The 24,893-nt window shown below is 34.5% G+C and overlaps 1 long non-coding RNA gene across 1 annotated transcript; it reads left to right on the top strand.

Moving 5' to 3' along the window:
* Positions 1-22,204: 22,204 nt before the first annotated feature.
* On the top strand, positions 22,205-23,815 carry LOC107891078 (uncharacterized). Its single transcript, XR_001682118.2, has 2 exons — positions 22,205-22,670; positions 22,761-23,815. It is a non-coding gene; the product is annotated as an uncharacterized lncRNA (long non-coding RNA).
* Positions 23,816-24,893: the final 1,078 nt, after the last annotated feature.

Raw genomic sequence — 24,893 nt, 5'->3', positions numbered from 1 at the left:
AAGCTAATTTATAATTCTTCAATCCTTGTTTTTTTTATTTTTTATAACACAATTACAAATAATTTATTTGACTTTGGTTGTTTTTAATTTATGACGGTTAATATTCTAGTTTAATAATTGAGCATTATTATATATTTAAAATGATTTATTTATAAATAAATTATTGCAATATATGTAAAAAAATTTAAAATATAAATTTATTAATATATATAATAAACTCAATCAAACAATGAAAAGATAATAAATTCTTAAATATATAAATTTCTTAAAACAGCTTTTCAGGAAAATATTTTTAGGAAATCTGCCAAACAACAGAAAATATTTTACACAGATTCATCCAAACACCATAAAAGTAAATCATTTCCAGAAAATTAAATCATTTTCTGGAAAATATTTTACTGGCAAACAAACGGAGCCTAACTGATTTTTGATGGAAATGCATGAAAAGTACCTATTTTTAAAAGATGCAAAATGAGTGGCAAGATGTATGTTTTAATGAGAAATGTAGGCTGCTATAAGCATGTTATAAGTTCGGCTAGGCTTAGTTAACAAAGAAAATGAACACATTTCATTTTACGAGCCTAGGGGCTAATTTGTAATTATGTAAAAGTTTAAGGGCAAAATTGTAATTTTTCCAAAGTGTGATTTATGGACTATTTTGAACAATGTGATAATTAAATAAGCAAATTTTGCTATTATAGATCAAGAAAAACGGAGTCCAGACCTAAATCGAGGAAAGACCAAGGTTGTGGACTAAATCGAATAATAGCCATATTTTGGGTACCGAGGTAAGTTTGTGTGTAAATAATGCAACATTACATTATTAAGTATTTAATGCTTTAATATTGCATGAATTGTTTAATTGTCTTTATGGATTTAATTAATGATGACTCGATGACGATTTGATGAGTTTGATACCTCAGAATCCCAATTGAACCTTAGGAATAGTTAGGATACAAATGTCATGACATTAAGGATATGTAGATCCCATGTAAAACCATTTTTGGTACATGGATTTGGCATCGATATGCAATTTCATGTATGTAATAGCCCAAAATTGGGTCTAGTTGGAACAGAGGTTTCGGGACCACAAAATCCGAGATAGAAATAATTATTTTATGATTATTTTGAGGTCTATGATATGATTGCATGATTTTGTGAAAATTTTGTGAAGAAATTCTATGCATAAAGTGCTCAATTTGAAGTTAGAGACTAAATTGAATAAGTTGCAAAACTTGCATTCTAGAAGTTTCTAGTATGAAATTGCTTTGAAATATTAATTAGGAGGTCTTAAATAGAAATTTGACCAATTTCTAAGTGATGGACAAAAATTGGACATAGATGGAATTTTTGAAAGTTTAGTAAGGAAGGGCATTTTGGTCATTTGGTAATTAAAAGAAATAAAAAGGGAAAATAAAGCCAAAATTGACTCATCTTTCTCATGGAGGCTGAAATTAGCATGGGGGAAGCCATGGCTAGGGTTTTCAAGCTTTCCAAGCTCAATAGTAAGTCCGTTATAACCCCATTTTTCAAGTTCTTTACGTTTTTGGAATCCCGGTAATTTGATTAAGCTTATTCTAGCAATAATTTAAGCTAGGGTTCATATTTGGAAAAATACCCATAGGTGAAATGTGTTTATTTTGCTATTTTATAATAGAATATAAGATTTTTAATTATATTAGACAACTTGTGCTACTCGATTTTGAGTGAAAACGAGTAAAAGGGCTTAATCGGTAAAAATACCTAATAGTCATAAGTATATGTTAGAGTGAGAATTTGATGTTTCCATAGAAGGGAAAAGTGATCAGCATATCATAAAACATAAGAATAAGGGATGAATTTTAATTCCCGAGCCTAGGGGAAAAAGTGTAAATATGCAAAAGTTTAGGGGCAAAATTGTAATTTTGCCAAAGTTTGAGTTAAGGACTGTTTTGAATAGTACATTAATTAAATAAGTAAAATATGATGTTTTAGATCCCGAAAAATGAGATTTGAACCTAGAATGAGAGAAAAATTGAAAATTGGGAAAGTTGGTAAAATGACCGTTTTAGTATCGAGGTAAGTTCATATGTATAATAAGCATTAATTTATGCATGTTTCAATGTAAAATTGATATATTCATTATGATTTCCGAGGTGTTGAAAGTATGTAAGTTGGTATGATAATAATACAGCAATAATGCTGTAATTTATATTTGAAAGTTAAATTTAGTGAATTAATTGAATTATATTAAATTAAATGATTATGGTGCCAAGTTTATGAATTGATTTAAAAATATGTCTATGGTACATGAAGTGCATTGAATTATCATACATAAATGTGATTTCTATGATTATGGATATTATGGGATTTTGTAAGTTTATATGATTTTTAATAAGGCAATGTTTAATTTAATGTTATTGCCTTGATATTAAATGAGATGTAAGTTTATATGTAAGTAATACATCAATATTACTTGTATTATGATATTTTATAATAATATTGGAAATATGTTTGTGGATAATTACTTGATTGTGAAATTGTTAGAAAAGAGAGAGAAATCCCGGTTGAACCTTCGGAAAGATTGGATGATACAGATAGTATGTAGCTAGGTCACATGTATGGTGCTGAGTGCACATCATGTGTACAAGAGAGCTACAAGACATTATGATGTAGCTAGGTCGCATGGGTGATACTATGTGTACACCATGTAGACAAGAGAGCTACGGGATATATGCAGCTAGGTCGCATGCATGGTTCCAGGTGAAGGACACCATGTAGACAAGAGAGCTACGAGATAAATTGGCTAGGTCACATGGGTGGTACTGAGTGTTCACCATGTGGATAAGAGAGCCGAACTATATGATGGGTGGAGCTATGTGCTGAAACCACCAAGTATCAAGGATTGATCCGAAGTGTTCAACGGGAGACTCTCTATGTATTGCTTTGTGAGTTTTGTGATGAATAAGTGCAGGAACTTGATTATGTGAATGATGTGTTCATTAAGTGACCAGGATGTGGTGAGGTTATAAACAAGTAAGTTATGCATGAGGATGATTTTATGGTGACCCTGTGATCATGGGCCTATACTTGTGATGTATAAAATGTGCTGAAAATGGTTTCTGATATGTATGTTAAAATGAGGTTAATACAAAGAAAGTGTGAAAGAGTGAATTAGCAATAAAACTGTTTTGGACAGTAGCAGTAACGTGATTTTGAAAAATTACCAAAAATAGTATAAATTTAATCAGAGACTTAATGAGATATCAAATTAAAACTTAATGAGTCTATTTTCATATAAAAGAAACAGAGCAAGAAAAGGAGTTCTATATTTTGAGATATTTATGTTTTTGTGAGACTGGTTCAGAATGATTACGTGATCCCCTATTCTGACTTTGGAAAATCAAAAAATTTGGATAAAAATAATTAGAGGCTTAAACTTATATTTTTAAAATCCCTAATGAGTCTATTTTCAAGGTAAATCAACAAGAACATTATCCGAGTTCTGTACTGTGAGATAATTAATTTTTAGTGAAGAGAGGTCAGAACTGTCAGAAAGTGAAACAGGGGAAATTTTAATGAATAAACTGTACTAATTGGCTAAACCAAAAATTATGAAAATTTTATGGTGGAAAGATATGTGAGTTTAGTTTTAGGGGAAATTTACGTATCTTAATTTGGAGCTTTGTATCTTGAATTATAAATAAGTAAGTGACTATGACTCGTGTGGACAGTTTGTGTGAGCATTTATTAGTAAATTGTGAAATCGTACTTACAAGAATGCTATATACATTAAGGATGTGGAATGGAGAGGAGGAGGAGGAAAATAAATATATGTGGAATACATGGAAACTATGGTATATGAAATATTGATATAATGAAATAAATGATATGTGTTTATAAGAAAACAGAAAGAGAATGATATGTATCATGACGTGTATATATATATGACTAGTCTCAATGTAATGCTTGTTGGGTATGGAGTTGAATTGAAATGTTTCAGGCAAACATGCTATTTTGCGTATCTGAATTGTGGTATTTTATAACGATATGATCTAGTTTTAAATATGAATGCTTGATGATTAAGCTGAAGATATTTTGTAAGATGATAATCTTGATATAAATGTATAAGTGGTACTATAATAAACAAGGTAAAATAAGTATGAGAGACACATGTATGATGACATACAAATGCTATGTTTGTGGCTTAATTGAGAATATTTAATCATTAAATGAATACCATGTTATATGCTTTTGGTTTTGTATAAGTGTGTAAGAGATTAAGGTTGACCAAAGCTTGGAAAATAGCCTAGGTATATTCCACACAGCAGAGACACGACCATGTGTCTCAGCTGTGTAAGAAACACGACTTTGGGACACGGGCGCGTGGAGCCTTAAAGCATGAAATTTCTAAGATTTTCGTAAGTTCTTGGTTTAGTCCCGAACCCTTTCTAAAGTATGTTTTCGGCTTCGTAGACTCAAATAAGGAACTGTGTGTAAGTGAATGAACGTTTTGAAATATGAATGAAATTTTATGGCTCGTATTTTAGTTTAATGTTGGTATGTTTGTCCGGTAACGCCTCGTACCTTATCCCGACCTCGGGTACGGATAAGGGGAGTTATAGTGTAAGACCATAGCTGAGCTATTAGCACCAGCATGTGATCCAATGTAAGACCATGTTTGGGACATGGCATTGGCATTGACCTATGATTCCATGTAAGGCCATGTTTGGGACATGACATTGGCATCGATATGTGATCCCATGTAAGGCCATATCTGGGATATGGCATTGGCATCCTACCATGTGTATGAGAGTTCTCAAGTATCCTTTAGTATTCCAAGTGGTTCAATGGGTAATTTAACGACTATGTAAAAAAGATGATGAGGTATGATCATGTTGAAAGGGTATAGGTACATACACCAAGATCATAAACATTGAGATTATGAATCGATGAAACCTCGGGAGAAGTGAATGAATGAACTATAATCATGAGTTTTATTGTACATTATGTAAATGGCATGACTTAAAATGTATCTATGATACTTGATGACATTGTGATAAGTATATTATTGTGTTATGCGAATAATATTGCATGGTTAATGCTGTTAATTATTTACATGCAAGCTTACTAAGTTTTATGATTACTCCCTTTCCTTTTTCATTTCCTTATAGTGTCGCCAAGCTAGCTCGGGGATCGAAGGAAGTCGGATCTCATTTCACACTATCAAACTAATCTTTTGGGTATAGTGAATTTAAGTACTTGGAGTATGGCATGTATAGGGACTTGGTCTTTTTGTTATATGTCATATTCGTGTAGCCAAGTGTGTTGGCTTATAATGATTTGATGATTCATTTTGTATATGACCATGAGATATGGCTTATATTAATTATGAGAATGTAATCCTATCCATATATACATGCATGTGCTATGGTCACTCATGTTGTAGTTAGATTCATTTAACATGGATGAATTGTGGATACGATCATGAATGCTTGATGATGGAATTGTGAGTAAATGGCATAATAACAACTAAGGCATGAATGTGTAAAATGGACGTAAATTGATGTTTTATATTGCATGTGAATTTGGAAAGCCTGGACTAAATAAAATATGAAGTCTTAAGTAAGTATAAATTGTTAAGAAGTTGACATGCATAAGTCATGTTTATGAATGTGTAAGTGCTCATTTATGCCATGTAGGAGGTCATTGAGATTTATAACTGTGCATGTGTTGTTAAGGGTTACAAAAGGCTTGTAAAATAGCCTCAAAGTTGTCCACATGGGTAGGCACACAGGCGTGTGTCTAAACCGTGTGTGATACACAGTTTGCCCTATGGCCGTGTGATCTAGTCGTATGTCCCCTGCATCCTATTAAATGCAAACAGAGTGCTCAGCAGTAAACACATGGGTAGAGGCACGGCCGTGTGTCTTAGCCGTGTGAAGGACATGACCGTAGGACATGGGCATGTGCCTTGGCCGTGTGAAGTCTGCACTTAATTTTTGGAATTTAATTCGCCACACGGCCTAAGCACCGCTGTGTGTGACTTGGCCGTGTGACCCTAATTGCATTGATGACGTCATAAATAGAGAGTTACACAAGCTGTGTAGGGCCTAGTCGGAACAGGGGTGTAACACCCTTTACCTAAGTCTGAGGCAAGAACTGGGCATGAGGCATTAATTGACTTAAACGCATGCATACAATCATTTCTGAGTTGCAAAAACTGGATCAAATTTAAAAAATTTCAATCTTAATCTAGAAATTCTTAATATGGGCTTACGAGGCCCAAAACACAGTTTGGAAACGATTTGGGTTTAATCTGAACGCCTTTGAAAACATTAAAAAAATGTCACTTGAAACAGGGGCACACGCTCGTGTGAAAGGGCAACATGCCCGTGTGGCCATTTTGACATGGTCGTGCTAAAAGCCTGCGTGGTTCACACGACCTACGCACAAGGGACATGCCCATGCCCCAAACCCATATGGAATTAATTCTAAATTCGAGCCTGCAGGGGATTTCACACGGTCAAGCACACACTCGTGTCTATAGCCCATGTGTAAAAACCTTGACATTCCGTTTCTGACATCATCAACAAATTAGGGGCACACGCCCGTAGCCAGAGGGAGTGTTCTCCACAGGCTAAGACACACAGCCATGTGTCTACCCCCGTATGGTTATTACCATGCATATTGACTTGCAAATTCGAGGTATAGGGGACACACGGCTGGACCACATGCCTATGGGGTAGACCGTGTGTCACACACGACCTAGACACACGCCCATGTGTCTACCCGTGTGGACAAAATAAGGCTATTTACCAATCCTATTTGCCTCCTTCACTTGCACCAAGCTATACTACACCAAGACAAACCAATTTCATACACACCTACATGGCTAAATCATCCCCTAATCGAACATTCCACACATTAGGGCCACTCTACTTATTCACAAACAAACACAACAACATGCAAAATCATTCAATTTACTCAATCCCAAAAGAAGATCATCAATTGCATTTATCAATAACCAATTTTAGCCACCATCCATGGCATTATACAAAATGACTCAATAGCTATGACAAGCCACTCATTTGGCCCAAAACAATGTGACCATTGCAAAAAGACTGGTTCTTATACATGCCATAATCAAAATGATAAAACTAACTATACCAAATGCTTCAGGGATAGTGTGACAGGCTTCTTCGACATAAGGCGATGATCCATGAGCTACTTTGGTGGCACTATAAGAAAATGGAAATGAGAAAAGGTAAGCATAAAATGTAACATCCCGAAATAGGGCCTAGTCGGAGCAGTGGTTTTGGGACCACAAATTCGACATCAAAATATTTATTTTATAATTATTATGAGGTCTAGAATGTGAGTATAGGTATGTGTTAAAGTATCATGAAGAAATTTTATGAATAAGTGCCCAATTCGAAATTTGGGACTAAATTGAATAAATTGCAAAACTTGGATTCTAGAAGCAATTTGTATGAAATTGCTTTAGATTATAAATTAGGTCTTGAGGAGCAATTTTCCCAATTTCTAAGTTTTTGGACAAAAATGGGTTTGTATGGATGAAATTTTAAAGAAAGGGTTTAAGGGCATTTTGGTCATTTGGCATTTTAATGAAATACAATGGGAAAAAGAGGCAAAAATCAACCATTTTCTTCTCCATGGCTGCCGAAAATTGAAGGGACACCATAGTTAGGGTTTTCAACATTTTCAAACTCAATAGTAAGTGCTCCCAAGGCCCGTTTTTAATGTTCTTCGTATTTTTAAAATCTCGGTAGCTTATTCTCTCTATTTTTACCCATATTTCATGCTAGGATTCATGTTTAAAAATTTACCCATGCATTAGTTACTTGTATTTTGATGGTTTATAGAGGAATATGAAAGTTGGGTGAGTGTTAAACATATTTTTCTAGGTGGTTTTCATGAAATACCCCTAAAATGACCTTTTTGCAAAAGGTGTAAAATATTTGGTAAAAATGAGAAATAATGGAAAATGCGGGCTGCCATAAGAGGGAAAACCATTCATATAGGCTTGGGTAAGGTAGAAATTGCATGTATTTCATTATACGAGCCTAGGGACTAAATTGTAACAATGTTAAAGGCTAGGGACAAAACAGTCATTTGGACTGGGGGTGAAATTTAAACTTGAAAAGTATTATGTGAGGTGTTAATGATCTATTTTTATTGTTATAGACCCTAAGAAACAAATTTCGAAGGTCGATCAAGGAAAACGAAAGGTTTCGGAATAACCAGAACACGATACAGAATGAGTACCAAGTAAGTTCGAATAACTAAAAGTGAACTCATAATATACTTGATTGTATAATTTTTGAATGTATGAATATTATATTTGATGGTGGAATGAAAACCTATGAAATGTATTTTTGGTAATGACATGTGACAAATGTCCCGGTTGAGGTTGAAAAGGAAGTTCGATGGATGAACCATGTTTCATGTGATTTTGAGATCCTGCATGTGTTGCAGAAAGGATTTAGCCCGGATGGGTAATCCGTTGGTCTCAATGATAGAAAGGATCTAGCCCAAACGGGTGTTTCTTGAGTGATTGAGCCTCCTAAGAAATATATGTGTACAAAGGATTTAGCCCGGACGGGTAATCCAATTAGGGTCTAAATTTAGCCTGGACTGGTAATTCAGATTCGAGCTCATTAAGGATGTTTGTCACTATAAGGGATTTAGCCTGGACTGGTAATCTCGCCGTAGAATGTATGGTTCACGGAAGTGCATGACTGAAACGATCATTCCTAAGAATTGAAGGTAAAAAGATAGTCCATCGAGATTTCCTAGAAACTCAACGGGATTAATATGGAATATAAAGATGAAACGGTGAATGATGAGCTCATCTAATGATAAATTACATGATGTATTATGATTGTGACTAACTTGTGGATTGAATGCAAGTGCTAGGGAAACCATTTCATTCTAGTCGGTTTTATTTCTTATTATGGTTGTATGTTAATGATCAGTAAGTTTACTTTCGAGTTATCCGAGCTTACTAAGCATGAAAATGCTTACCCCTCTCTTTTCCCTATCTTTCAAAGCTCGAGGACTCGTAAAGATTGGAAGACGGGTGGAGAGTCAACACACTATCAACTAGTCCAACTTTGGTACATAGATACTTTATTTTGTTTAATGGCATGTATAGGTATTTTTGGGTCATTTTGTCATATGTGTCATGTGGCTAGCAATGTAAAGGCTTGAATGTTATGTCTATTCATTTTGTGTATGGCCTTGATATATAGCTTGTATTGGTGTAGGTTGCTATCCTACTAATCATGCAATTTTTACTTGTTGAAATGATTACATGGTGTATTATGAATGGATACGATAAATGTGACCAATTCATTTGAAATTGGGAGGATCACAGTTGGTAATGAGTTAAAAGACGAGCGAAATCCAATATTGTGATTAATGAGACTATAATCCTTAATACAAAAAAGGGTAACCTAGCATGTGCAAAACCAATGATATGAGGTTTACATGTAATTGAAAATTATGATAAAACTTGAGTGCAACTAGGGCATGTTAGATATCAGTAGAAGCTATAGATGAGAGTGAGCAATTGAGGGTGACCAAAGGCTTGAAAAGTAGCCTAATAAGGTCCACACGGGTAGACACATGGGCGTATGTCCAGGCTGTGTGTGTCTGGGCCGTGTGAATCTAACAGAATGCTCAAGTTTTAGACACGGGGTGACCACACGGGCGTGTTTAGGCCGTGTGAAAACCCCTGTAGGTTCAAATTAGAAAATAAATTTAACCAATTTCACATAGGTTGGGGACACAGGCATGTCCCAATACACACGGGCGTGTCCCAATGCACACGGGCGTGTGTATGATCTCAACACGGGCATGTGAGGTATTAACCTATAAGTTTTCCTCAGATCTTTAGTTTGGTCCCGGACCTTTCTCAATGTTTGTTTAGGGGCTCGTAGGCCCAAAATTAGGACACTACAATGTTAGTGGATTTGTTTTGAGTTGAAACAAAATTTTATAACCCGTATTTTCCGTTTATGCTCGCATATATGTCCAATAACGGCTCGTACTTGTCCCTGGTCTCGGGTACGGGTAAGGGATGTTACATAAAGCTTAGTAAGTCGCACGTAAATAATGAATAACTACAAGTTACCATAAGGGATCATACTCCTAAAATAACTTAATTTGCACATGAAAGTGAGGATTCATAAATATTAATTGTCCATATTCATCTCTTACCCAACATACAACGTTGATTGAATTCACATTTCATACTTCATGTAAATTACACAAATGGTCATAAACATAACTTACTCACTTTTCTTCCTTACTAAACATACAATGTAAATAAAGCTCGTATTTCGTAATTCTCTTTTAGGTACCTGTACCACTCACCACATGGTCATAAGTTCTCTCATTTCGATATAAATAATAAATCTCCCGTTAAACCATTTGGAATACTACAGGATATTCAATAGCCCCAAACATGGGATATGATGCCGACGCCATGTCCTAGACATGGTCTTACACTGGCTAGCACATCAAAGTCGATGACATGTCCCAGACAGGTCTTACACTAAATTTCATATATTGAGGCCGATTTTGTACGCCCCCGTACCCGAGACCGTCGCCGGAGTCGAGCACGAGGTGTTAACGGACTTAATTCATTAATTAAACAGCTCAAACAATTTATTTTAGAATTTCCAGACAAGCTGGCTAACTGCGTCATAGTCGCTAAAAAATTCATATCTAGAGTTACGAAACTTGAAATCCAATTCTGTAAATTTTCCTTGAAACTAGATTCATATATATACTTACTAATTTTTTTCTAGAATTTTTCGTCAGGCAAATTAGTACAGTTTATTAATTAAAGTATCCCTTGTTTTAAGGTTTGGCTACTCTGACCCCTGTGTATTATGAATCAGATATCTCCATGTAAAGACTTCAATGACTATTCCATTTGTTTCTCATAAAACTAGACTCAATAAGGATTTTATACATGTAATTTACAACTCCTAATTGTTTTTGTACAATTTATGGTGAATTTGTAAAGTCATAACAAAGGATTCAAAGATTGCTGTGACCCTTTTCCACAAAAAATTAAATATCTCATAAAATATAACTCATTTACATATTTCGTTTCTTCCATATAAAAATAGACTCATCAAGCTTCGATTACATAACTCTTTCATCATTTAATTCCATTTCTACTATTTTTAGTGATTTTTCAAATTCACATCACTGCTGCTGTCTGATACTGTTTTGTGGCAAATTTTACCTTTCCAAGGATTTTCATGGTTTAGTTAAGACATAAAGCATACATGTTATCATATATAGACTTGATTAGCCATTCCAATAGCTAATGATTCTCAAACATTTCCATTCCATCCATGGCCATATCGTAAGATTATACACACAAAATGATTGGAATGCTATACATGCCATATTTCCAAAAATTTCAAGTCATTATACCGCGATTGTCCAGTGATAGTGTGAGCATGCCTCTGACTGTCCCGATCTCCAAATTGACTTGTCAAAACTACAAATAATGAAAAGGAGGGAGTAAGCAAACAAATAACTTAACAAAGCAATTATACCAACCAACATTAGCATAATATCACCAAAACATGTATCACATTTCTATTCATCATTCATCATCTTTCCATATTATTGTTGTCGTATCAAATCTCAACCCGAGGGTTAACTACATACCTGTCCAAAGTGCCTATTCCACAACACTTAACAATATGTCACTTGCATCTTGAGTATTCTTCCATTTCACTAGAATTTTACCTGTTGAACACATCGGAATATAACTCGGATACATGGAAAGTTTGCACATAAGTGCCACATACGTAGCCAAGCTACCATGTAACCCGCCCATAAGCGAACTCGGACTTGTAACACCCCTATCCCGTAACCGTCGCCAGAATAGGTAAGGGGCATTACCGGACTTGTAACTCATGTCAGAACAGTAAAATTTTAAACTTTTTCTTGAAATAAAGATCATTCATTTAAATAAGTACTAAGCACAGCCAGAGATAAAATTTAAACTTCACTAAGTAAACATTCAAAAGATGCCATTTTCACATGGCTTATATACATTAACCAAAAATATTCTTCCGCCACTAGTCTATTCTATACATGCCATAAAATAGTTCTAAACATAACAGTAACAAGCAGTGGATAGTGATAGTGTGACTAGTTGCTGACGATCCCCGAGCCTGTAGCTTCGCAATGAGATCTATAAAACAGAGGAAACAGAGTAAACGGAGTAAGCATTACAATGCTTAGTAAGTTTTAAGCAGTGTCAACAGATAACAATCAAATTATAACATAGTTGTTCGTATTTTTATTTCACTCTTCCTTCGGGCATACCATCCCTTTACCGAATATGCACATCTCATCATATACAATAGGTAGATAAACTTTCACATAAAAGTGAGCTCATGTGACATAGATATATCGTATGATTTCACATAACCTCTCACACTGATCCGATGTCACATAATCATAGGAATGGTCTCATAGATTGCTCTCGTATGCATCACATAACTACCTTATGATTTAGTGCAAATCAAGCTCACATATAAACTTGGAGTACATACCTGTTTAACCTTTCGCATTGAATGTATTTATAAGCAATTCTTATTACGAAGTCTTACCCGGACATAATCTCCACACGAAGTTATCGGGTCTTACCCGGACAAAATCCCCACACGTAGTCATCGGGTCTTTAGAGCTCGGATATAGTACGAGCACGAAGCTTACGGACATTAATCAGTGATAATATTCTCGCATAAAGCCTGCGGGGTTTTAACCCGGATATAGTACTGACACAAATGCCCTTCGGGACTTATCACATTTATACACTTTCACATCCATCACGTTGGCCACTCGGCCCTGTCACATATATACACTTTCACATTCATCACATCGGCCATTAGGCCTTATCACATATATACACTTTCACATTCATCACATCGGCCATTAGGCCTTATCACATATATACACTTTCACATTCATCACATCAGCCATTAGGCCTTATCACATATATACACTTTCACATTCATCACATCGGCCATTAGGCCTTATCACATATATACACTTTCACATTCATCACATCGGCCATTAGGCCTTATCACATATATATACACTTTTACATTCATCACATCGGCCATTAGGCCTTATCACATATATATACACTTTCACATTCATCACATCGGCCATTAGGCCTTATCACATATATACACTTTCACATTCATCACATCGGCCATTAGGCCTTATCACATATATACACTTTCACATTCATCACATCGGCCATTAGGCCTTATCTCATATATGCATGTTCACATCCATCACATAGAATCCTAAATCAAAATATAGATTTTCATGTATTCACATCACAATTATCCAAATATACTTCACATACCACATATACTTTCACGTATACACACTGTCTTGGCTGAATCTACATCTATCATTTTCTAATATCACAATTTAGAATTCACGTATGGGTTTAATCAATAGCTTATGAGCAACTAAAACAAGTTTATCAAGGTTTACAACACAATCTCAAATTCAGCACAAGCTATTTTTCCTGAGCAATAGTCACTAAATTATTTATAACTGGAGCTACAAAACTCCAAATCACTTTCCCTTAATTTTTCCTGAATATAGACTCGTATATCTTCCATCCATAAAATTTCCAGAATTTTAGGTTTGGCCAATCAATACCATATTTTTCTTAAAGTTTCCCCTATTTCACTGTTTGACTAATCTGACCACTCTTCACTACGAATCAAATTTCTCATTTTACAGAATTCAAAATGTGTTTTATTTGATTTAATTTGAAACTAGACTCATTAAGGAGTCTAAGCATATAAATTTTATCTTATAACCATTTTTTACAATTTATAATGATTTTCTAAAAACAGAACAGATGATTACAGTGTCATTCTCCGCTGTCTCACACAACTTTAAGTATCTCATTATCGGAAATTCCTTTGCTTACACGGTTTCTTTTATAAGAAACTAGACTCATTAAGCTTTAATTTCATGTCTCATTCAGCCTCTAATTCAAATCCATAAATTTATGGTGATTTTCTAAAGTCACATTACTGCTGCTGTCCTAAGCAGACTATTTCAAATTACCCTTAAATTCCCAAGCTCAAACACTTAAGAACTTACCATTTGAGCTTAGAACATATCATGGCCACATCATATCTTATTAAACCAACTCATCATGTCCTATTATAATTGAATTTACTCAACGTTTAATCACTTAAAACTTACCTCGGATGTTGTTGAACGATTTCGGCGGCTATTCGATCACTTTTTCCTTTCCTTTATCCAACTTTGGTCCTCTAAGCTCTTGAGCTAATTCAAACAAATTTAACTTATTAAAGTCTCATTATGCTAGCTTATGGCCGAATATGACAATGAATTTGATAGGTCATATGGCCACCTTTAGCTCAAATACAAAATGGTCATACGCATTTTTAATCACATTAAGCAATTTAGTACAATTAATCAAACATTTCCTCATGTGCACCTTTAGGACCAAATACACACATCATTAACCTAATATCAATTAACTAAGCACTTAACAAATTCTCCTTGAGCCGATTGTCTAAGTCAAGATAGGATCATCATTATGCTTACCTATAGCCGAATGTACAACATCAATCTATGCATTCATTCGTGTGGCCGAACATGCATGTCTATGTTGAGGCCGATTGCATACTTAATACATTCTACAAGTATGGTCACTTGTATTGACCAAATACCATTTTGTTTCAAGTTCAAAACTTGGCTAATACACATATATGCACTATTAAAACATCCTCTCCATTCCATCAATTCAACACATGCATTACTCATTAATATACAAAATTATATTCGGCCTTAGCACACCTCTTGCTGGCCGAATTTTTTCTCCATCTAGCAACATTTTATGTACTATGCCGAACCAAAAAGATCAAACACCTAGCTTAATCATTTCCAAAACACTTAACCGGCCTTTGACCAAGACTTTAAACAAAGTCTATGTTCGGCTATCACACATATGGGCAATCACATAATCAAACACTAAACCTTAACTTCCAAGCCAAAACAACTAGCAAATTCAACACATCCAACATAAATTTCCATGCTAATGACATCAAAACAACTACTAAGAATTTCAAGCTCCTTGGCCGAATTTCAATCTTCCAAAATAACAAAAATTTGAACCATGAAATAGGTAGAATTCAAACTAACCGTTCAATTTATGCATGAATTTCCAAGAGTAGCATTGTACATACCTTAATCTAGCAATCTCCTTAGCCGAAAATTTTAACAACAAAAGGAAATTTCTTCTCCACCCTTTCCTAGCTACGGCAATGGAGGAATAAACCAACTTTGGTTTCTCCTCCCACTAACACATTATTTTTATTACCCATACTCTTTTATTCATCTTTAATTCATTTAATACATTTTTTTATTACATATTTCTCACCACTAACAAATATAATAATATTAAACCATGCATATAATGCCCATACTTATGAGCTTGGCCGGCCACTAGCATTAAAAGTGGCAAATTGGCATGCAAACCCACTTATTTGCATCATTCAATAATTAATCACTTAAACACACATATATTCAAAGCTTCTCACATAAGTCCTTTTTATTTAGAAACACATTCAAATTGACAAAAATCAAAGCATTCAAATTTCACACATGCATGATCACATATTTTAGACAAAATATTATATTCAATTATTTCTGCAACTCGGTTTAGCGGTCCCGAAACCACTTCCCGACTAGGGTCAAATTAGGGGTGTCACAGGACTCAACTCAACGAGCTTGGGAGTTCGCATCCATAAGTGAACTCGGAATCAACTCAAGGAGTTCGGATGCCTAGTTACATTTCACGAACTCGGACTCAACTCAACGAGTTCGGACATTCGCATCCATAAGTGAACTTGGACTCAACTCAACGAGTTCAGATGTTCGCATCCATAAGTGAACTCAGACTCAACTCAACAAGTTCGGATGCCCAAATATCCGAATCTATTCCTAAGGTTCAATGAGACTTTCCTCGTTCGTACTTTTTTACCATTCTCCTTGGAATACCAATGACGATACTTCGGTAGTCTTTCACATTTTTCACATAATTCATAAAATTTTTGCATGTTGTCCAACAATGACCACAAAGCATAGAATTGCATGATAACAATCATAATATCGTATAAATAGCATTAAATGATTTAAAATAACGGTTATATTACAATATTGACATATGAACTTACCTCGATACAAAATGAGAATAGTCGAGCCTATTCCTCGTAAACTTTATTTTATCCCTGATCTCGACTCGAATCTCTTTTCTCTTGATCTATAATACCAAATTAATTTATTTAATACACACATTCATCAAAACAACCCCTAGTACGAACTTTGGCAAAATTACCATTTTGCCCTTAAACTTTCACATATTTACACTTTTGCCCCAAGCTCGTAAATTAAACCTCATCATATTTTCTTATGTTTTATGACATGCTGATCATTTTTCCCTTCTATAGCAACATCAAATTCACACTCTAACATGTCCTTATGAATATTAGGTATTTTTACCGATTATGTCATTTTACTTGTTTTTACGAAAAATTACTTAGCAAAAGTTGTTTAACACAATCTCAAACTTCATATTCTACCATAAAATATCAAAATTCATACATATCATCCATGGTTAAAATTTTAAATATAAACCCTAGCTTAAAATATTGGTAGAAATAGGTAAACCGAGCTACGAGGATTTCAAAAATGTAAAGAACATTAAAAATGGGCATAGAAATCACTAACAATCAAGGCTTAAAAGTGTTGAAACCGTAGCTATGGTGGAGGGAAAAATTCAGCAGCAACTTATGGAGAAGATGATAATTTTTGTGTTATTTTTCCCATTTTATTTCATTTAATATCCAAATGACCAAAATGCCCTTCCTTACTAAACTTTCAAAAATTCCATCCATGTCAAATTTTTGCCCATAAACTTAGAAATTGGTCAAATTGCTATTTAAGACCTCCTAATTAATATTTCAAAGCAATTTCATACTAGAAACTTCTAGAATGCAGGTTTTGCAACTTATTCAATTTAGTCCCTAACTTCAAATTAAGCACTTTATGCATAAAATTTCTTCACGAAATTTTCACACAATCATGCAATCATATCATAGACCTCAAAATAATCATAAAATAATTATTTCTATCTCAGATTTTGTGGTCTCGAAACCACTAATTCGATTAGGTCCTAATTCGGATTATCACAGATGCTGTGTCCTAGACAGGTCTTACACTGGCTCTCATCTATCGGTGTTGATGCCATGTCCCAGACAGGTCTTACACTGACACACAACAAGCTGACGCCATGTCTCAGACAGGTCTTACACTAGCTTGTATATCTTGAGGCTGATGCATGTCCCAGACATGTCTTACACTAGCTCTCATCTCAATGCCGATGCATGTCCCAAACATGTCTTACACTAGCACACATATCACCCAATGTCATGGCATGACTATCCAAAACTATTCCTAATGTTCAAACGAAGTCTTTATTACATTAATTTCTCAACATGCATACTCATATTCATAATCAAAACAATTTATGCAATATCAATTCAATTACACATCATAACAATATAGTTGCATTATTAATACAACTTACTTTGGATTACAAAACGTAGGCGACTAGTCGATTTAATCTACTTGCTTGGCCTTCCCCTGGTCTAGGTTTAGATTTTGTATTTCTTGATTTAAAATAATAAAAATTCACTCATTTAATCACTAAATAAATTTAGACTAACAAATTCACATTTTTGGTAAAATAACCATTTCACCCCTAGGCTTGAAAATTGATTTTTATCGAAATTCTTCATTTCTTAAGCCTAGCCGAACCCTTTTTACTCTTATAGCAACCCAAAATTTCCATTATTTCACCACATTACTATCTATTTTACAAATACTACAAACTAGCCTTTTTTAGGTGTTTTTCATGAACACCACTTCACAAAAGTTTTTTATTAAGCAACTGAGATTCATTTTCTTCCATAAAATTTTAGCAAATATCATAAATGCTCTCATGGTGAATCTCTAAGCTTTTAACCATTTTTTAAAATAGTCCCCTCAATAGGTAGCTCATGCTACAAGAGTTCCAAAAGTACCAAAATCATCAAAAATAACCATCTAAATCACTTACTTGAGAGAGGAATAAGTGGCTAAAAGTTTCAAGCTCCCATGGCTATTTCTTGGAGGAAAATTGATGGAAGAAGGAAGAGAAAAAAAATATGACAACATTTTCTCTTTATTTTATTTATTAGTCAAATACATCACCTAATGCCAACAACCCTTAATTTTTTTTTTTTTACTTTCTTTGTCTCAATGGCCAGCTATGCCTTAAAAATTGGCCTATTAGCATATTAAATGCCCCTACTTTATAATCTATGGCCATTTAATACCATTTGCTAGCAATTCAAAACTTTTTCCCTTTATGTGATTTAGTCCTCTTTCAAAATTAAGCTTCCAAGCGCTAAAATTAATCCATCAAATTTTTCATGCACTCATATAATCATGCTATAACACCGATTTAATGATAAAATAATTTCTCTGACTTCAAATTTGTGGTATCAAAACTACTATTCTGACTAAGCCCAAGATCGGGTTGTTACAATTCTCCCCCTTAGGGATTTTCGTCCCCGAAAATCTAACCGGTGAATAGATCCGGGTATTGGTCTCTCATGGTCTCCTCAGGTTCCCATGTGCCTTATTGGACTCCATGTCTATGCCACAATACTTTCATGAGCGCTATACTTTTATTCCTCAATTGTTTGACCTTTCTAGCCAAAATCTTAACCGGCTCTTCGCCATAAGTCATGTCCGGCTGAATCTCAACCTCAGTTGGCGCGATCACATGCGAAGGATCCGATTTATATTGACATAACATGGACACATGAAACACGTCGTGAATCCTTTTCAACTCTGAGGGCAAAGCTAACCGATAGGCAACAGGCCCTACTCTCTCGGTAATCTCATAAGGTCCTATGAAACGAGGACTCAGCTTGCCCTTTCTATAGAATTTGAGAACTTTCCTCCACGAGAATACTTTCAAAAACACCCTATCACCGACTTGAAACTCAATTTCCTTTCATTTCAAATCCGTGTATGATTTCTGTCTATCCGAAGTGGCCTTCAAATAGTAGCTAATCACCTTAATTTTTTTTCGGTTTCTTTGACAAGTCTACCCCGTGAATCTGATTTTCTTTAAGTTCAGTCTAATATAAGGGCGTCCGACACTTGCATCCATATAAAGCCTCATAAGGCGCCATTTTCAGACTTCACTAATAACTATTATTGTAGGCGAATTCAACCAACAGTAAGTACTTTTCCCAATTGCCTCAAAACTCGAGAACACAACATCGCAACATGTCTTCTAAAATCTGAATCACTTTTTCTGACTGACCGTCGGTTTGCGGGTGAATGCCGTGCTAAAATTCAGTTTTGTTTCTAATGCCTCTTATAACTTCTTCCAAAACTGCGAGGTAAATCTTGGATCTCTATCCAAAATAATCAACAAGGGTACTCCATGAAGTCTAACGATCTCGGAAACATACAATTCAGCCAATTTCTCAAGGGAATAGTCGATATGCACCAGTATAAAATGTGCCGATTTGGTAAGCCTATCAACAACAACCCAAACGAAATCCTTTTTCTTTGGTGTCAAAGGCAACCCTGACACAAAATCCATGGTTACATGGTCCCATTTCCACTCGGGAACTATTACAGGTTGAAGTAAACCCGAAGGTACTTGGTGTTCGGCTTTCACTTACTGACAAACTAGACACTTAGAAACAACACTTAGAAACAAACTCCGAAATGTCTCTTTTTATTCCCGACCACCAGTACATTTTCTTCAAGTCGTTACACATTTTCACACTACTTGGATGGATATACAGGTAAACACTATGTGCTTCTCGTAGAATCCTCTGAATAAGCTCATTGTCCTTGGGTACACAAACCCTATCTTTGAACATGATACTCCTATCGGTACCAATCTAAAAGTTTGATTCACAATCTGTCTTGTTCTGAGTCATCTTGGCTTGCAATTCCTTATCATCCTTTTGAGCTTCATGGATCTTTTGAAGGAACATCGGTCTAGCTCTCAGTTCTTCTAGAACTGAACCATCATTAGTCACAAACAACTGAGTGTTCATGGCCCTCAAGGTGAATAATGACTTCTACTTAAAGAGTCGGTGACTACATTTGCTTTTCCTGGGTGGTAGTCGATTATCAAATCATTGTCTTTTATCAACTCCAACCATCTCTGTTGACGTAGGTTCAACTCCTTCTGATTCATCAAGTACTTGAAGCTTTTATGGTCGGTAAATACTCGGCATTTCTTACCATACAAATGGTGTCTCCATATTTTCAATACGAATACAATGGCGGCCAACTCTAGATCGTGCATCAGGTAGTTTTTCTCGTGCAGTTTTAACTATCTCGATGCATAGGCTATGACCTTACCTTCTTGTATGAGTACGTACCCCAATCCATTCAAGGAGGCATCGCTATATACCACAAACTCTTTTCCCGGTTTCGGTTGCACTAACTGGGGCTTCGATCAATAAAGCCTTTAATGTCTCAAAACTCTATTGGCACTTATCATTCCACTCGAACTTGACCTCTTTTTGTAGCAATCTAGTCATCAGAGTAGTTATCATTGAGAACCCTTTAACAAACCGTCTGTAGTACCTAGCTAAGCCCAGAAAGCTTCTAATCTCTGACACATTCCTCAGCGGTTTCCACTCTACAATAGCTGAGATCTTACTTGGGTCAACTCTAATTTCATATTAACTAGAACACTTATATAAAATTATTACTTTTATCTTTCTATTATTTAAATAATTGATTTCTTATATTTAAAAAAATTATTTATTCTCCCTTCCAACAAACATATTTGAAATAAGCATAAACAATAGATACTTTCTTTTTTCTCAATTACATGAGCCAAAACGTTTTGTAGCAAATAATCCAATATTTTTATGCAAAAAAAAAATGATTGTTTGATTATAGAAATAAAATTGTGATTTTTTTAATCTTATAAGTAAAGGATGAATTTTGAAATATTTGAAATAAAAAATTTCATATTTTTAGTACAAAGTAAGGAATTTAGTTTAAAATGTCTTCAATTTTACACATATTAATTATTTAGGAAAAAAAGGTGATTTTGAAGCGCAAGACAGAATTGATTAAAATTTTTGTTCATATTGAAACATATAGTACAATTGTAGTACTGAACTTACAGGGAGTAAGATGTATCAATCCTAAATTTGAAAAAATATATATATTGGAATTCTATGTATAAATTTACTAATATTGCATTTTTACATAATTTTATAAATTAAATCATTCATAAAAAATTTTGTCCAACTACAAATTGTTATTCTATATGATTCTTTATATCCATTTATTTTGATTAAAATAAATCCTTCGAAATACTTAAAAAATCAATTTTAAATTTAAAAAAAGAATATTGTTTATTTTACAATATGATATTTTTTTTCAAATTATAAAAAAAATATTAGAGTAAATTACAACTATGATCACTCTAAAATAGGATTTGTTCTATTTGTCACCCTAAGTTTTTTTTTCTCAATTTAGTCACTTTAAATTAAATAATTGCATGAATTAACCACTATCGTTCAAAATTCTATTTTCTTTTAATAGATTGTTGATGTGACACTAAGTGACTGACATGAGTTAAATAAAACCATTATTAAAAATAAAAAATTTATTTCTTAAAATAATACAAATGTATTAATATTTAATTACAAATATTTAATGATTATATTTAAATATTTAAAATATAGTTTATATATTCTAATTAATTTTATAAATAATTAACATTAATTTCTTAAATATATTTTATTTATTAAAATTTTAGCAACAAGTTATAATAAATTATTTTTTATATTCTTGCTAAAATATCATAATATTAATTAATTTAAACATTATTTAAATACATATTTATTATATTATAATATCGTATCTAAAATGCATACTTTATTTCTAAAAAACACTTTTAATAGCAATATTAAACACTTTAATCTTAAATTAAACTTTTCAAAACCAATCCTTAAAAATAATTTTTCACATCATTTTTTTTTGAAAGAAAAGGCTGATATTTATTCAACACATGGTCCAAGATGGCAGAGAAAAGACAGCTAAAAAGCAAAAAAAAAAAACCTAACAGCAATAAACCAACGGGCAAAACAATTAAGCCCGCACCTAGAAAAGTAAAAGCATAAATGAAAATAACAAAACCACCCTAAGACAAAAAAAAAACAAAATAGAATCCAACCAAATCTCAGCCAAAACAATTTCCTCATCCTTGAAAAGACGATCAGACTATGAACAAAAGGAAACCCAAAAGCTTTGAGTCTACCCATGGAGATTCAAAGAACCTGCTCCATATTCAAAGCATTTTACGACGAACCATGGTGTCTCTGTGCCCAAACTGTCTGGTCCTTCGTCACCAACATCTTGACAGAATCCGGAACTTCATCAATCCAAAACCCAGAATGACGTCTTCTCCTACATTCCATCGCTAGTGTTTGGGCCACACTATTGACCAAACGAGGAACAAAAAGGTAACTTATTTCATCAAAATCTTTTTCCAAGTTACACATGTGGTTAATAATTGGTCTGATAATCGATCTGTCTTCTTCCTTTTTCTTAAGTTTCTTAATAACCGTCAAGGAGTCACCTTCCACCACCAGATGTCGGAAGCCCATGTTAATTGCGAAAAGCAACGCCCTTTCATACACCCTCGCTTCAGCCACGAACGCATCAACCATATCGCTAAAAAGATAAGTTTCTGCTCCTACAAAATCCCCTTTGTAGTTTCTGGCAATTACCGCAGATGTAGAAGACCTAGAATCACACTGAAAATTTGCGTTAAAATTTATTTTGATAACACCCAAATCTGGAGGATTCCAACATGTTTCTGGTAGCAATCTGCTAGAAACTCTCATCTTTTCATGACACAGACTTAAATCCTGACTGTATCCTCGAATAAAGCCTTAAAGATCTTCCAAAGAAAATTTTAGACCTTCGTTGATTAGTTTGTTTCTTCTGTTCCACAAAGCCCATATAGAAATAGCAATAAGATGTTTGCTTTGTTTATCTGCCACAAAAAATGTATTAACTAAGAGATTTTTGCAGTTCGAATCACTGTCAGGTGACACAGTTTGAATTTGAAAAGCCACCCAAACACTATGGAGGATGTCACAGGACCATAGAAGGTGGTCCATATCTTCTGGTGCCTTCATGCAAAGAGGGCAATGAACATCAACCTTTAGAGTTCTTTGTGACAGATTACTATAATGAGGCAGAAAGTTGCTAAACAACCTCCAAAGATGTATTTTGATTTTTGGTGTGAGTATAGATCAAAAAAATTTGTAAAAGTCCTTGCAAGCCTCAAAGATAGGCATGTTGTAATTAATACCCTATAGGGAATCTGTAACTAAGACCCGATATCCACTTCTTATGGAGTAATCTCCAAAACCCACATATTTCCAGACCAACATATCCTCTGAACTAGCTGTAGAAAGAGGGATGGAAAAAATGTGACTTGCCTGCTCATCATCAACAATATTAGAAATCAGCTCCCTGCTCTAGGTATTAGAATCTTCATCAATTAGCTGATTAACTGTCGTCTAGTTACGGAAAATGTGATGTACTGACACTTTATTTCTCTCTATTCCAAAAAGCCAAGGGTCATTCCAAATGTTAACACAAGAACCATTACCAACTCGCCACAGAATTCCGTTTTCAACTAGATCCCGAGCACTGCAAATGCTCCTCCAAGTAAAAGAGGGGTAAGAACCAATCTTTGTTGATAAGATGTTTGAATTAGGATAATAACGAGCTTTAAGAAATTTGGCTAAAAGGCAATTGGGCTGGGTTAAAGGACGCCACACCTGTTTTCTAACAAAGCTTTATTAAACAAAAAAAATTTTGAACCCCAGCCCACCAACACTTTTTGGTTCATATAACGCTTCCCAATTTCTCCAATGAATGCCCTTATTCTGACTTATTATTGGACCACCAAAACTTGTTCATAATGCCTTCCAGTTTACAACATAACATTTTCGGCAAAGCGAAACATTGCATAACATAAACCAGAATAGATTGCAAGATCGATTTAACAAAAACTTCTTTTCCCCTCATCGATAAGTAGCGTAAACTCCATCCTGCGATACGTCTCCTAAATCGATCTATAAGTTTGCAAAAGCCCAATTCTTCTTTCTTCCGACCATCATAGGTAACCCTAAGTACCTTTTAGGGTTTGAAGTGACCCTCACGCCTAAAATATTGGTTATTGTATTCTTGACATCTATATCGACATTAGCCCCAAAATAGATCAGTGATTTTTCAAAATTCAACCTCTGACCCGATATCGCCTCATACTCCTTTATAACTTCATGGACCACATTTGCTCCCTTTGTTGAAGCGTCTCCAAATAGGACACAAACATCCGCGAAGAATAAATGATTAATGGAAAATCTTTCCCTTCCAACAGAAGCCCCCCTCATCATACCCTTTCGCTTAGCATCATTGATTAGAGCTGAAAATCCTTCTACACAAATAAGAAAAAGGTAAGGGCTGAGAGGATTGCCCTGCCTTAGTCCTCTAGATGGTGCAAACCAGTCACTGTTCAACCCATTGAGGCTCACTGAGTAGGAAATGGAACAAACACACCTAATTATAAGAATAACCCAATCCGCATGAAATCCTAATTGAGTCATCATTCTAGTAAAAAAATCCCATTCAACACGATCATACGCTTTACTCATGTCGAGTTTAAGCGT

This window comes from Gossypium hirsutum, chromosome A11 (assembly GCF_007990345.1).
Source record: "Gossypium hirsutum isolate 1008001.06 chromosome A11, Gossypium_hirsutum_v2.1, whole genome shotgun sequence".
Taxonomy (NCBI): domain Eukaryota; kingdom Viridiplantae; phylum Streptophyta; class Magnoliopsida; order Malvales; family Malvaceae; genus Gossypium; species Gossypium hirsutum.
This window is presented reverse-complemented; position numbering and strand designations above follow the sequence as displayed.